This window comes from Dermacentor albipictus, chromosome 1, assembly GCF_038994185.2.
Source record: "Dermacentor albipictus isolate Rhodes 1998 colony chromosome 1, USDA_Dalb.pri_finalv2, whole genome shotgun sequence".
In the NCBI taxonomy this organism is placed as follows: Eukaryota; Metazoa; Arthropoda; class Arachnida; order Ixodida; family Ixodidae; genus Dermacentor; species Dermacentor albipictus.
Window position 1 is genome coordinate 193,189,062 of NC_091821.1, and position 13,835 is coordinate 193,202,896.

The 13,835-nt window shown below is 42.5% G+C and overlaps 1 long non-coding RNA gene across 1 annotated transcript; it reads right to left on the minus strand.

Annotated features, from left to right (window-relative positions):
• Positions 1-4,447: 4,447 nt before the first annotated feature.
• Positions 4,448-11,229, minus strand: LOC135898016 (uncharacterized). Its single transcript, XR_010563234.2, has 4 exons — positions 11,008-11,229; positions 8,605-8,687; positions 7,767-7,989; positions 4,448-4,545 (listed from the first exon to the last, which is right to left on the minus strand). It is a non-coding gene; the product is annotated as an uncharacterized lncRNA (long non-coding RNA).
• Positions 11,230-13,835: the final 2,606 nt, after the last annotated feature.

The window sequence follows — 13,835 nt, forward strand, 5'->3', positions numbered from 1 at the left end:
TCACAAGAATTACTCTTTATTGAATATTTGCCTCTCATAACTCCCTTATTTCAAGGCAACACGCGGCTTTGCCGAGATCCTAAGGATGGGGTATGGCTCTACAGAGATCCGCTGCGACAAAGCGCCGCTGCGCGATAGTTGGTTCGTTGCGATTCCAACGGCTGAACTGCGCGAGAAGAACGAGATAAGAATAGCGCATATACGATATCAGAGAAACGAATACGGCGCCTGTTCTCATCTCACATTTCGTCTTTGGTCTCTTTCCTACCAGAATCGAGAACGCCCTTTGTTACGACAGAATACTCTTTCTCTTTCTTGCTTTTTTTTTAATAGGTAAGCATTTCTATGCCTACCCAACGAGGAAACCCATCCGTCCACCACGTAAGACAATCGCTATCGAGATAGGGCCCCCGGGCAGTGGCGTAGCCAGAAAGTTTGTTCGGGGGGGGGGGGGGGGGGGCTACGCCACTGGCCCCATGTGTATATATATGGGGCCAGTGGCGTAGCCAGAAATATTGTTCGAGGAAGCTTTAGCTCGGGTGCTCCTATTTTATTACATGTAAAAGGGAAATTCGTTTTTCCCTGCAACCACTTTACCAAATTTCAGGAGGTTTGTTGCGTTTAAAAGAAAAAGTTTAATTCTAGTGACTACTGGCTTCGAATTTTTCATTTAAGAGGTCTATTATTTATTAAAGATTGGCCAAAATTGAAAATTTTCAGGAAACAAAACTATCAAGTTTAAAACTCCGTGACTCAACAATGAAAAATGATATCACAATTCTGTGAATTGCACCTAATAGTACATCTACAGCGGACAAAATAGACATGTTACACATCAATCTCAAAAAAATTTAGCATTGTGGAAATACGGCTTGTGCAGTACCCTTGTACACAACGTAACCAATTCACGTAAGATACAAATTGACTCAGCAAACTTGTCCGCTTTGACTGTTATAATAGATGCCGTTTACAGAACCACATGCAATGTCTGTTCTTCATGCATAGCTATTAGTTTGTAAACGTCGTGCTTCTATTTTTTCAAACTTTCGATTTTTTCAAAATATTTTAAACAAAATTCAGGCCCTAAATCGAAGATCTGTTTCCAACAGAACTAGGATCTAACTTTCTCTCTCAAATGCAACCAATTTCAATAAAAGCGATTAGCAGGATTATCTCAGAAAAGCGTTTCTGCGTTTTACAAGTATTTGAATAGGCCGCGTCGGATTGGGCCCGAGCTAAAGCTTCTTCTTAAACAATTTGTCAAGGGATCAAATACATGAATAATAACTGCATTGTCATTGCCAAAGATGCTGCAAACGAATTCTTGAAAGCAACGCTGTGTAAATACAAGTAAAATATGTATTTTTTTCATCATATATTATACTCGTATGTGCCAAAAATTTTGCCCAAAATAACTGATATCAATGCTTCCATATTTTTGTCTATTTATTAAGTAAAGAAAATATCACACGAACTTTAGAACTATATCAGTTCGAAACCAGGAAACCAGTGCATGCCGCTGATATGAAAAATTAAAAGGCAATGAACTGAGCAAGTTGAGGACAAATATGTTAATGAAACTTTGTCATTCAAGAACCGTGCTTACATTCGTGTATATATGCAATGGCCAGTCAAAAATCTCAATGACGCTGTAATTTGTTTTAGTGTATTATGCAGGAGTAGCTGTCACCGGTCGTGTATCGTGAGTAATTGCACCGAAATTATAGTCGCAACAGAGGACACGTATAAAAAGCAGGAATTCTGCAAGATATACGAGGGCAAGTCAAATGAATGTGAGCCAACAACGGGGTACTTTATTTAAAAGTAGTCTTCATGAGAATTTAGACATTTGTCCCATTGACTAACGAGTCGCGTGATTCCCGTCTTATAAAACTCCTTGGGTTGCTGCTTCAAAAAGTCTGTATCTGGTTCCCTTGAGCTGCTTTTTCGGTTTCCCCAAAATGTAGAAGTCGCAAGGTCACAGGTCTGAGCTGTATGGCGGATGCTGCAGCGTTTCCCACTTGAACATTGACAGTTTTGTATTAACCACATAAGCGACGTGGGGACAGGCATTGTCGTGGAACAAGATGACCCCATTCGTCAATTTTTCCACGTTGTTCGTTCTTGATTGCGACACGCTGCCGTTCTGGCGTTTCACAATATCGGAAACAATTGATAGCCTCTCAAGATTTAGCAAATTCTATCAGTAATGGACCCTGACGACCGAAAAAAAAGTCAACAACACCTTTCCAGTGGAAATGATGGCCTTTGCGTTCTTTGGGCGTGGTAAATTCGAATGTTTCCACTGTAAGCTTTGCCGTCGTGTTTCAGGCTCGTAGTAGTGGCACCAAGGTTCGTCCCCGATCACAATTGCAAACAAGAAGTCATCATCCTCATTGTGATACCCGATCAGATGGGTCAAGGCAGCGCGAAACTACTCCGTCTTCTCGCGATGGATCAAAATCTTGGGGATCCATTGCGCACCAAAGAGCCGATAACCGAGAAGCTCATGAATTATGGTGTGAACCGAACCGTGACGGATGTATATACCGCCTGCCAGTTCATCGATGCTTATCCTCCGTTCTTGTTTCATCAGCTCATGAACCTTTGAAATTGTGTGGGGGGTGAATCCACGATGGTTTTGGCCCGGTCTTGGAATGTCTTTACAACGTCCTTTAAACCGTTTGCTCCAACGCTTCACAGTGGTCAATGAGATGCCGTGTTCAACGTAAACGGCAGCCATACGGCGATTAATTTCTGTTTTGGGAACACCTTTAGCTGTCAAAAACTTCGCGACACCGAGCTGTTCAACTTTTGAAGTGTCCATTATGTGACGCAACCATATTCAACCCAGTGTATGAGAGCATTAAAGAACATTTATCTTCACACCTGCGTGTCACTTTTGTAAATCAGACATGCCGTTCTCCTACGCGCATGCCTCGCAGATAATGAACCGAACCATTATTGCGCGGTTTGGGTAGGCTCACTTTCATTTGACTCGCCCTCGTACATTAGAAATGCAAAGATACAATGGGATATACAAATGCGAAAATACGGCTTGACAAAGGACAAAAAAGTGTCACTGGAAACAAAGTTCACTGCATGTATACACAGAACCTCGCAACAAGATATTTAAGTATACGTATAAGTCTCCAATGAGTCTATGTATGTAAGAAAAAGTAACTGTATAGAATGCGTCAAACAAGGCAAATAAACATGTTGCATAATCATAGATTCACAGAATCCTAGATTCCGCCCCCATTCCATCCACTCCCCCCGATGTATTGCGCGCGACGGAAGGTCGCGCGCTTGCTCCCCGCTTTTCTCCTTTGCGCACACAAGACTGAACCACCATCGTAGGCTCACCCATTCCACCTCCCCTCCTACGCTTTCACTCGCACATACATCATGCAGCGCGTGGTCACGATTTTATCACCCCTGGACTTTATACGAAACATGAGGGCGACGGCAGGAATGCGCCTGGAGTGTCCATATAATTGCTTTCGCAATAATATAATAAACGTATCCGGCAACTGAAGCGCCCCGTCGCCCATTACTTTCCGCAAAAGAAGTATCAAAATCGAACTTTCACCATGCGACAATTCGCTGCGCCGCAACAATGTATTTTTTTTCTGTGGGGCGGAGGCACCGAAATGAAAAAAAAAAACGCATAGGAAAGTATGTTGGCCAGAATCGAATGCCTATTCATCGGGCACCTAATGGGGCTACGGAATTAATACCGAAGAAAACATGAGACGCTTGGTCCACTGAGAACCATACGCATACTGCTCAGTATCCTACACCGGCGAAAGAAGACTTTCCGGAAAGGTTCCGCTCAAGGAATGCGGTGCAATCCTTCGAGTCCCCACAAGGAAGCTTCCAAAACTATGTCAGGTGAAAATCCACTCGGCCAGAGCAAACCGAACGCCCACCGAAGTGCACCGCGCGGTGGTCGGGGCCATACGAGAAAAGCATATGCGCTCTGGCTCGCTCTGGCAGCCCGCGGGTAGGGTAGCGAGAACAAAAAAAAATTGAAGAGGCTCAATCCCTTACAAAAAATGTTGTTGGGAATCCATTGATTTTCCATCGATATCTTAGTGTACCATCAACAGAAAAATTGTGGAAATTCCATTGGCATTTGATGGAGGATTTGTTGAGAGATTATGGAAAAGTGGCCACCGTGAATCCATTGTATTTCCATTGGAGTATTATGGTGGTGTATTTCTATGGGGTCTCCATGGTATTTTTATTGTGTTGTTTTTTCATGGGATCTTCATTGGATTTTGATTGTACTATTTTTCCACTGGGTTGTCATTGTATTGCGCAGCATCGTCATAATGTTGTCATTGCATTCAGTCCTCAATGCAATGACTTCATGTAAGATAATGCTTACTGAGGCTGAATATGAGGTGCAGCCAGCAGTAACAAATAAGAAGGCATATGAAAAGCCATGGTCTTACTTCATTTTATTTATCACGAAAGAAGCAAGGATAGGCTCTTCTTGATGTACGGAACACTGGCTCCCGGAAACTGAGCAGGTGTATCCTGAAAACATATAAGTAAATGAAACAATGTGCAGCTTTAGCAAATTAAATTAGCAGGCAATAGTGATTATTTAAACCACAAAACTAAGAAATAAATATCTACTAGAAGCTTTCATGTTTAATCCATGTACTACTGATGTTCTGCATAAGGAGCTATAATAACAGTATAAGGAGTCATGGTAAATGTGGCAAGAGCTTTGTACAAGCTGCTAGACAAAAAGTTATACAAGTGAGCTTCTATGCAGATTAAACTAGTTTCATGCTCGAATTATCTGCCCAAAAAATCCTGTAATATTTTCGTCTTATCCTTGATTAAGTGTTATTACAAACAGCATTATGCTTTAAATTATCTGATGGTCACTATGGCAATGCAAAGCTTGAACATAGCAAGTGAAAACATTGCATATAAAATTTACTACTTCCTGTCACCCTTTAATTGATTTAAGAGAAAACATTCATCTTTAAAGTAGGTGCAGCCTGCTGCTTACACATGACAGCAGTGGTGGTCAGACATGCAGCAAATGAACTAAATCAGCTTTATGCTCAACGTGACTGTCACACGAATGTGATGGGGCTCTTCCTCTCTGTGCATTCACTAAGTTCCTGCTAGAGTGAACCTTTCATACAACATATATATTTGACACTTTATAATAACAATAAGCGCTAAGTTAACCCAAGAAGTCTTGAAAAATAGTGCAGGTTTTTCTTAGTAAAGAAACAAAGGTATAAGATAGCCAGCACATAGCAAATCGCCGAGCATATATTAAAATGTGCCATCAGAAATAGCTGGTGCAGAAGTCGACCTAGGAATACATGTGTGCTATCTGGCCAGCTATGATCTTGAAGCAGCACACTTACATCTGACATGTACACTTAGAAAGGGCATACACAGGCGCCAGACTGCAACTACTGCTTTATTGCTCAAAGACCCATCTTTTATAGTGTCTCTTGTGAAGCGTACATGCCCTGATGGCAGTGAGGTGCGACAAGAGCCAGGATAAAATGCACAAAAAACACAAATAAAGATGAAATTTTTGGATTTCCACTATGAATAACCAAAGTCCAAGATAGCAGCATGCTTCTTTTGAGAATGATACTGAGGGGCAACTGATACACCTATCTTTCCATTTGTCAATTTCTATTACTTCAAGAATTTCCCGTTTGCTGTTTGTGTTCTCTGCGCACAACTTCCGTATCTTTCAGTATGGGTTTGCAGCCACAATCCTTGCAATGAAACGCTCAGTGATCTGAATCTTTAGCCATGTAGTGATAATTGTGCTCAGTTAGCCTCGCACTCAAGGACCTGCCCGTCTGCCGAATGTATACCTTGTTACAGGACAGAGGGAGCTTATAAACCACTCTCTCTGAACAATTCACACAGGGCTTTCAGTGGTTGATTCCACAGGCACTTGTTCCTTTTTTCGCGCCATTCCCCTTTTTGCACAGGCTCGACAATCACAGAGGTGCGCAAAACACCACATCAATGCCAGCCCTGTGACCTATCTTTAGCAGATTTGGGAAATTGTGAGTACATAAGGCATGACCAGCTTGTAATGCCCTGTGACTGTGCGTGGATCCGCTCGCCTTTTCTGTCTTCTTATGTAAGCATTCTGCAACTGATCAAGAGCTTCGATGAATACCCAGAGCTCCTGAGGCAGGTTACCTGGTTTGTTAAGCTTGTTTCACATTTGTGATGGCATGTTTTTTGCAGTGTGTTAAGAAAGCAAGCGTGGACAGTCACCCTTTTCACAAGCTTTGAGTGGGCCGAGTGGTAGGGAAGGACAGCTTTGTTGCTCCTTGGCTCATAAGACCAACAGATTTGATCAGAGGATACATATGCACCAAGGTCTAAAAACCTAATAAAACCGCTGATAGGTAGCTTATGTGTTAGTAACAATGACGTGAGGCATTTATAAAACACTGCATTGGTGTGTATGTTGGTATTATGAACCAAGGAGCAACAAATCTGTCCTTCCCTACCAATCGGCACATTCAAAGCTTGTGAAGAGGGCGATTGTCCACTCTTGCTTTCTTAACGCACTGCAAAAATCATGCCATCACAAATGTGAAACCAGCTTCACAAACAAGGTAACCCGCCTCAGGAGCCCTAGGTATCCATCGAAGCTCTTGATACGTTTCAGGTTACTAAACACAAAAAAGTGAGCGGATCCACTGCAGTCACAAGGACTGTCAAGACAACGCAGTCATACCTGATGTACACACAATTTCCCACAATCTGCAAAAGATAGGTCAAAGGGCAGGCGTTGATGTAGTGTTTACCACACCTGTGCAGTTGTCGATCCTGTGCAAAAAGGTGAATGGCACAAAAAAAAAGAACAAGTCCTTGTGCAATCAACCATCGAAAGCCCTATGTCACTTGTGCAGACGGAGTGGTTTATAGGATCCTTCTGTCCTGTAACAAGGCATACACTGGGCAGATATGCAGGTGCTTGCATATACAAGGCTAAATGAGCACATTTATCCCTGCACGGCTAAAGATACAAGTCATTTAGCCTATCATTACAAGGATTGGGGCTGCAAACCTGTCCTGAAAGATACGGAAGTTTTGCGCAGGGAACATAACAAACAAAGCAACAGAAACTGACAAATGGAAAGATAGGTCTATCGGTTGCACCTTGGTATCATTCTCTGAAAAAGCGTGCCGCTATTTAGACTTTGATTATTCAGGGTGGGAATCCAAAAATCTCACCTCTATTTGGGTTTTTTTTGTGTTTTACTCTCGCTCTTGTCACACCTCACTGCCATCAGAGCACGTGTGCTTCTCAAGTGGCACTACAAAAGACGACCCGTCTTTTGTAGTGCTACTTTAAGCAATATTAAGCAATATTGTAAAATGTGCAGTCCAGCGCCTGTGTATGTCCTTTCTATGTGTACGCGTATGTGTCAGATGTAAGTGTGCTGCTTCAATATCATGGCTCACCAACTAGCCCATCAGTATCTTTTAAGCAGCTGTGATCAATCTATAGCTCAACCAATCATTTCTTTTATCAGGCCTCTAAAATTTGTGCATAACTTTGTGGCCATAATGTAAATAATGAAAGAAGGGAACTATTTGTTTTTCTACACCAAATATTAGGAACACTTACTATACTATATCCAGTTGCTAACAGTACAGTTTGTATAAATAGCCTTTCTTCAACTTATATGCATGTTCTGATTTCATTATTTAAGACTACATGACTATTAAAATAGCGTACACACCTATCGGTCTCCACGCATACAGTGTTGAGCGCCTCCTCTTGAACCGTCTCGCCACGTAGGCAGCTCTTCCCCCAAGCAGCGGCTTGCTGTGGAGCCCACCATCAGTAAAGACGTGGTGCAAAAGTGCCCTGACGAATTTTCCACGGCCACTGGTACAGTCACAGGCCTGGCTCAGCTGATCGAGGATGTTCTTATCAATCAGCGTCCGGCCACCAATGTCAACCTGTACACAGAAAATTAAGCGACACTTTAAAAGCTCAATTTTGATCACACAGAGCATAAAGGTGAACAATTTATCATCAAAAGGACAAGCCATAAATGACAGCAGAAGAAAAACAAATGTCTTGCAGCACCGTTGCATGGTTTGCATTGCAGAGGCATTTCTTTGACAGTTGCTTGCAGTTACTGACACTGACTCCAGCACATGTGCACGTGTGCGAACAAATATAAGTTGTTCAGAGGTGGACTTAGTAGATGCCGGCTGGTTGCCCACAGATACACAAGGTGTCGTCAGTGAGCGTGATCTCGTACACGATCCTTGGTAATTATTGCTAAATAGCATACAGCACCAGCAACTTTCCTGCAACGGCTTGCTACCTGCCACCATGCTGCCCAGATATCAATTTTAGTCATAGTCACACATCGCAAGATCAACTGCAAATCTTTAAGTGATCCATACAGATCCCTTTCGCTATGTCAAGTGATTCCAGGGACCAGAAGTTGGGAAACACTGATTTAATCTTGCTTTGTTCACGGAATCATTTGAAATGCACTATATTGCCAAAAAAGAAAGCAAAAGAAAGAAGGGAGAACAACTGGCAGCACACAATAAGCGTACCTGTGTGCAAGCAATTACTGGTTCTTCTGGCTTGCTCTCGATGTTGAGGATTTTTCGTAGCCTCTTCACTCTCTTGCCAGCTTCTGCATAATGAGAAAGCAATACAACCGCTGAATAAAAGTAATATGTACTTCAACCATTTCAGCGATAAAGCACCAAATGCTACTTCCTTATGCAGCAAAATATCTCGCACTTAATAATGAATTTTGCGACCCTTCGGTTTTTGTGCATCAGTCACTGAAGCGTGATTTGGCGAGCCTGGCATTTAACATGAGTCGGATGCATGACACTTCGTGATAGTGGAGTGAAGCCGAGAAGCCTTCCATTAAAGTGTTGCAGGTCTTCACACATGCTGCACAGACAGTTTTGAATTCAAGAATAGGCATGTTTATCCACAAAATTATTAAAAAAATTAATGGGTATTTCTTTCAAGCAGCAAAAGGGAACAAATCAGTATGATCAATACATCTAAGTTTTTTTAAATATGCTTCAGTATTCAATATTCCTCATAAATTCTAGTACGGACTGAATACTACCAGACCCATACACTGCTGCAGTGTGCTTTTTTTGTCCCGAGTCATGGAGTTCCATACATAAACTGGCTAGAGGGCCTCGACACCTATACTTCCATAAATATTACAGGGCGTGTACACAGGAACGTTCGATGTGGAAGGGCATGTTCAACTGGTTCTTGTTATGTTAGCACTGTTTATTCGGTGTGGCAAAGTACATTCGAACATGCAGGGAAGGGCCTTAAAGATCCTTTTTTATATTCACAGAAACCATTAAACAGATGGTGTAAGATTGTTGCCTGCTGTTGATGTGTCACGCAAGTTTGCACTAGTATCAGACACAATGTGCCCTGCACTCTTCTCCAGATGCTGTGGATGCCACTATTTAAAGTATTTTATAAATGCAGTATTACATATCAGCTACACAGTGAAATGCCATCAATAACAAAAAATGTATATAAGTGCTTGATGCTTATGTAACCAAGTGTTTCTTGCTACCAGCTACTGTGTTAGCAATGTATTTTATTTATGTGACTGAATGAATTAGATGAATATTTTTATTGTTCACTGCATATGTTTTAGGTATACTGAAATAGCAAGAACCGAATTCTTTTACCAACAGTTTTTCACAGGGCGGTTAAGAGAAAAACATTTCAAAAGAAAGTGCCTGATATTACATCTTTATGACAAGGCACTTTTCTGTGCGAACATAAAAGTAGGAATTTGGGTCAGTCCTCTGAAGGGAAAAATAACCCAGATTTGGTCTAAAGGTTGCATCTTTTCTCTCGTATTCAGAGGCTTGCATGCTTTCATAACCTTTTTTCTTTCTTTTTAGCAAGAAGGCATATATTCATAGTAACGCCGGATTAACAAGTCTTAATACACTACAGGTTTGAGTAAAATCTTGTTCTTTAAGATATCCAGAGCACACAAATAATTTCACAGAAATAATTTTGCAACATGAAAAAGATACCCAGGGCTGAGAGAGAAACTGGTGGCGTCAATCACATGCGCTTTAGGCATTTTTTTTCTACTTTTTTACAACACGGCAGCATTCGATTCGCGAACGATCAACCAGCCTGTTTTATAGGACGATCCGCGTTTATTAGACATGACACGATATCGGCCACGACATTTCTGCATGATTATTTGATGACAATACAAGGAAAAGACGGTCCGCCAATTCGATTTTCATATAAACGGCTGTGCATGGGTCCTGCTGCAACGGTAATACTTAAAACAGGGTCAAGCAAGTTAAACATTCAAATTCTGTGATTTTACTATCCAAAGCCACGATCTCACTACAAGGTACGCCGCAGTGTATAACTGAATTAAATTTGACCACGACCCCGATCTTTAACAAGCACCCATATCCAAGCACGAGCGTTTTTTGCATTTCGCCCCATCGAAATCCGGCTGCCGCAGCCGGAGTTGCACCTGCGGCCTCAAGGCCAGTGGTGCAACACTAAGCTACCGCAAAGGGTGGGGACGAGCATGACAACACAGGAACAGGCGCCCTTGTTTTAAGTGGTTTCGTGCATTTCAGTTCGCGATAAACTTGGCTACCGTGTAGCACAGACGAATAGGCCAGGCTGCTAAATACACAGCTTAAACAGACATGACCCCACCTTGGCGCTTGATGGACCGAATGAGCATGCAACACGCTACACATGCACCCGGGACCGGCCCAGCACGAAATGTTTTGAAACACCGACGCCGTGCACCACGCGTGAATCAGACATACAGCTCGGAGTGGTTGACTCACACAGCACGAGCGCCACAGGCGCAAGTCTGCCCGACGTACACCCAGAGACAAAAAAAGCGCCCCGCGACTTCTACGACACCAGTCAGAACGTTGCCGATCAGTTATACAGACAAGAAACGTGCTTACCGTCGGGTCAGCCGGCGCTCCATTCTTCATGCACGCTTCCACGCAGGCCAGTCGGTGGCATACCTCCGCGTCAGCCAGTGGACGGACGGGCACATTCAGCTTTTCGTCTCCCAACGCTCTTGGCAAAAATGTCTCTTGTCGCGCAACAGCAGATCACAACGCACACGCATGCTTACAGCTCACGACGCACACAACGCGCACACGATGACCACGCAAAAAAGCGAAATGGCGACGAAAACAAATGCCAAACAACCAAACACGCAAAAAAAAGAAACAAATTTCAATGTTGCTTGTTAACTTTTGTACATTTCGCTAAGTTTGGTAAAAAACTTTCAAAAATATTTCGTTCGGGAAGAACTCCTATAATTTTTTTGCAAAGCTGTCAGTTATACACAAAGTGTAATAAAATAAATTATGTTGCTGCGCAAATCGCAATTATCTGCGTTGAAACAATGATTCAATATCGATGGCAATGTTGAAGCATAGCCTCCGAGATTTCCTCCGTGACGACACATCGTCTCGATCTCGAAGGCAACAAATCCATCAAGTTGTCACGAAGCGAGTAGTCGAAAATGGTGGCGATTCACCACTGGTTTGGCTCATTCCCTAAGTGCTCGTTGTTGCAGCCGCGCGAATGCAGTGGCAAAGCTGTTCTGCTTAACCAATGCGCTGAAGGTTACCTTACGCGGCAACGATGGCGCGAGAAGAAGTGAACGGCATCAATCGACAAATGTTTTCTTCTGACGACGGGCAGGTCGCGCTTGCTGATGCGAACATGAGTCTGTATGAGTCGCGTCTCGGTCGCTATATATAGATGTAAAACCTGAATAAATCAAGCAGACTAAGGGACTATTTGTCTCCGCCCTGTTTCAAAGGTTTTTGGTGCCGATCATCATCATCATCAACGTAGTTGGTCGCGTGACCTCTGCCAATCGGCGTGTGGGCGCGCTTACACTGAATTTTGTTGCATATTTTGCCGTAATGTAATAGTGTAAATTTACGCGAGGTCGCCTTTCCGCAGGCTCTGTATTGTTGTGGTAGCTTGTGATGCCACGTAGTATAAATTTTGGTAAGGTCCAGTAGGATCCGTACATCGACGTACCGATAGGCTCGAAACAAAAGTTAATAATATTTGGGGTTTTACGTGCCAAAACCACTTTCTGATTATGAGGCACGCCGTAGTGGAGGACTCCGGAAATTTTGACCACCTGGGGTTCTTTAACGTGCACCTAAATCTAAGCACACGGGTGTTTTCGCATTTCGCCCCCATCGAAATGCGGCCGCCGTGGCCAGGATTCGATCCCGCGACCTCGTGCTCAGCAGCCCAACACCATAGCCACTGAGCAACCACGACGGGTGGAAACAAAAGTTCAAGAACCGGTTACCTCTCAGTATTCTGGATGCTTCTGCATGCATTGAGGAAGACATGAAGCTACGCCGACGACAAAGGCGCTCTTTGTCCAGCCAGTTTCGATTTCAAGGAGCCTGCCAAGGGGAACTAATTGTTCGCGAAGCTCCCACATGAAATCCACTATTCAAAATTTGATCATTGGGATAGGTAGTGTCGAGCACGGGCACCAAAGTACTCTTTTGCTGTAGCCACCTATTGCTGATAATTAGAAAGTTAATTAGCGTAACTTTGCTAATTACGTACGTAAGTACGGCAATTGCTCTGTATCTAGAGGCCGCCAATCTGTGCAGTCCTATGGTAAACATAACATTACCGTGATTTATATTTTGCAAGTTTAAAAATTTGGTGCAGCGAAAAAGAAAAAGTACCCTGTACATTGCCCAGTGGGATGAACCTCTTCTTTCCTTGGCAGTACAATGTTCAAGCTTTACACTGAATCACCTACACTCAATCTTTTTCAGGTCTTCCATTGCAGTTACAGCGCACATTGCAATATCCACAATGATTAAAATAAGTTGAGCCTATCCGGAGATTGTGCATTTGGCGCTGCAGCGGCTCAATACAGCATTATTTTGCATTAATAACGCATTAGTGCATTATTTTGCAGTGGCCTTTATTCTGCACTTGAACGTACAACTGCCTGTGCAACAAATTTTTTAATAATGATTGGTTGAAGCTCTGGCCAGCTTAATAACACCATTTCATGTTGTAGCCTAAACTAAGGAACCTAAACTTTTGTTTATTGTTTCGTGTAAATTGTATGTCGCCTGTTGAACTCGGTCCTGTTGTTGGCATTACACAATAGAAATTGAACAATATTTCATCAATAAAAAAATTATTGTGTAGTTGTCAATAAAAATTTTCTTGAACTATCATGGTGCTGGCTCAATGAATGTTGTAATTTTGTGGAGTTTCTATGGAATCAATGATAGTACAACAGATCAACAATGGAAATTCAACAACCATTTTTGTAAGGGATGTGTCCTCGGCGAATAAAAGTCAAAGTAGAAAAAATAAATAAGAACGTAGTTACTTTGGCTGGCTTTAGTGTCTTGACATGGATGTTCTGGCGTAGGTTAAAAAAAATGTTGATATTTTTTTATGTGACATGACGGCACAAATGAACCACCCCAACGCATCGTCTCATTGGACCTCGCTGCGTGCTTTGTCAACTCGTCTGCTAGTGTGTTGATTTGGCTTGTCTCGTTGTATGTTCCGATGTAAGACTTTAGAAAAGTCAATGGACCTTTGGCGTCAAATGTTTATAACAACATTAAACCCACAAAGTTCCGCAACTGAAAATTTAAAGCACAACTTTGGAAATGTCAATGCACGTTTCACATCAAGAGCTTATGAGATTTATACCCATAAAGTTTCGCAATTGATATCCATGCGCTCCATAGATTCCGTGGCCTCA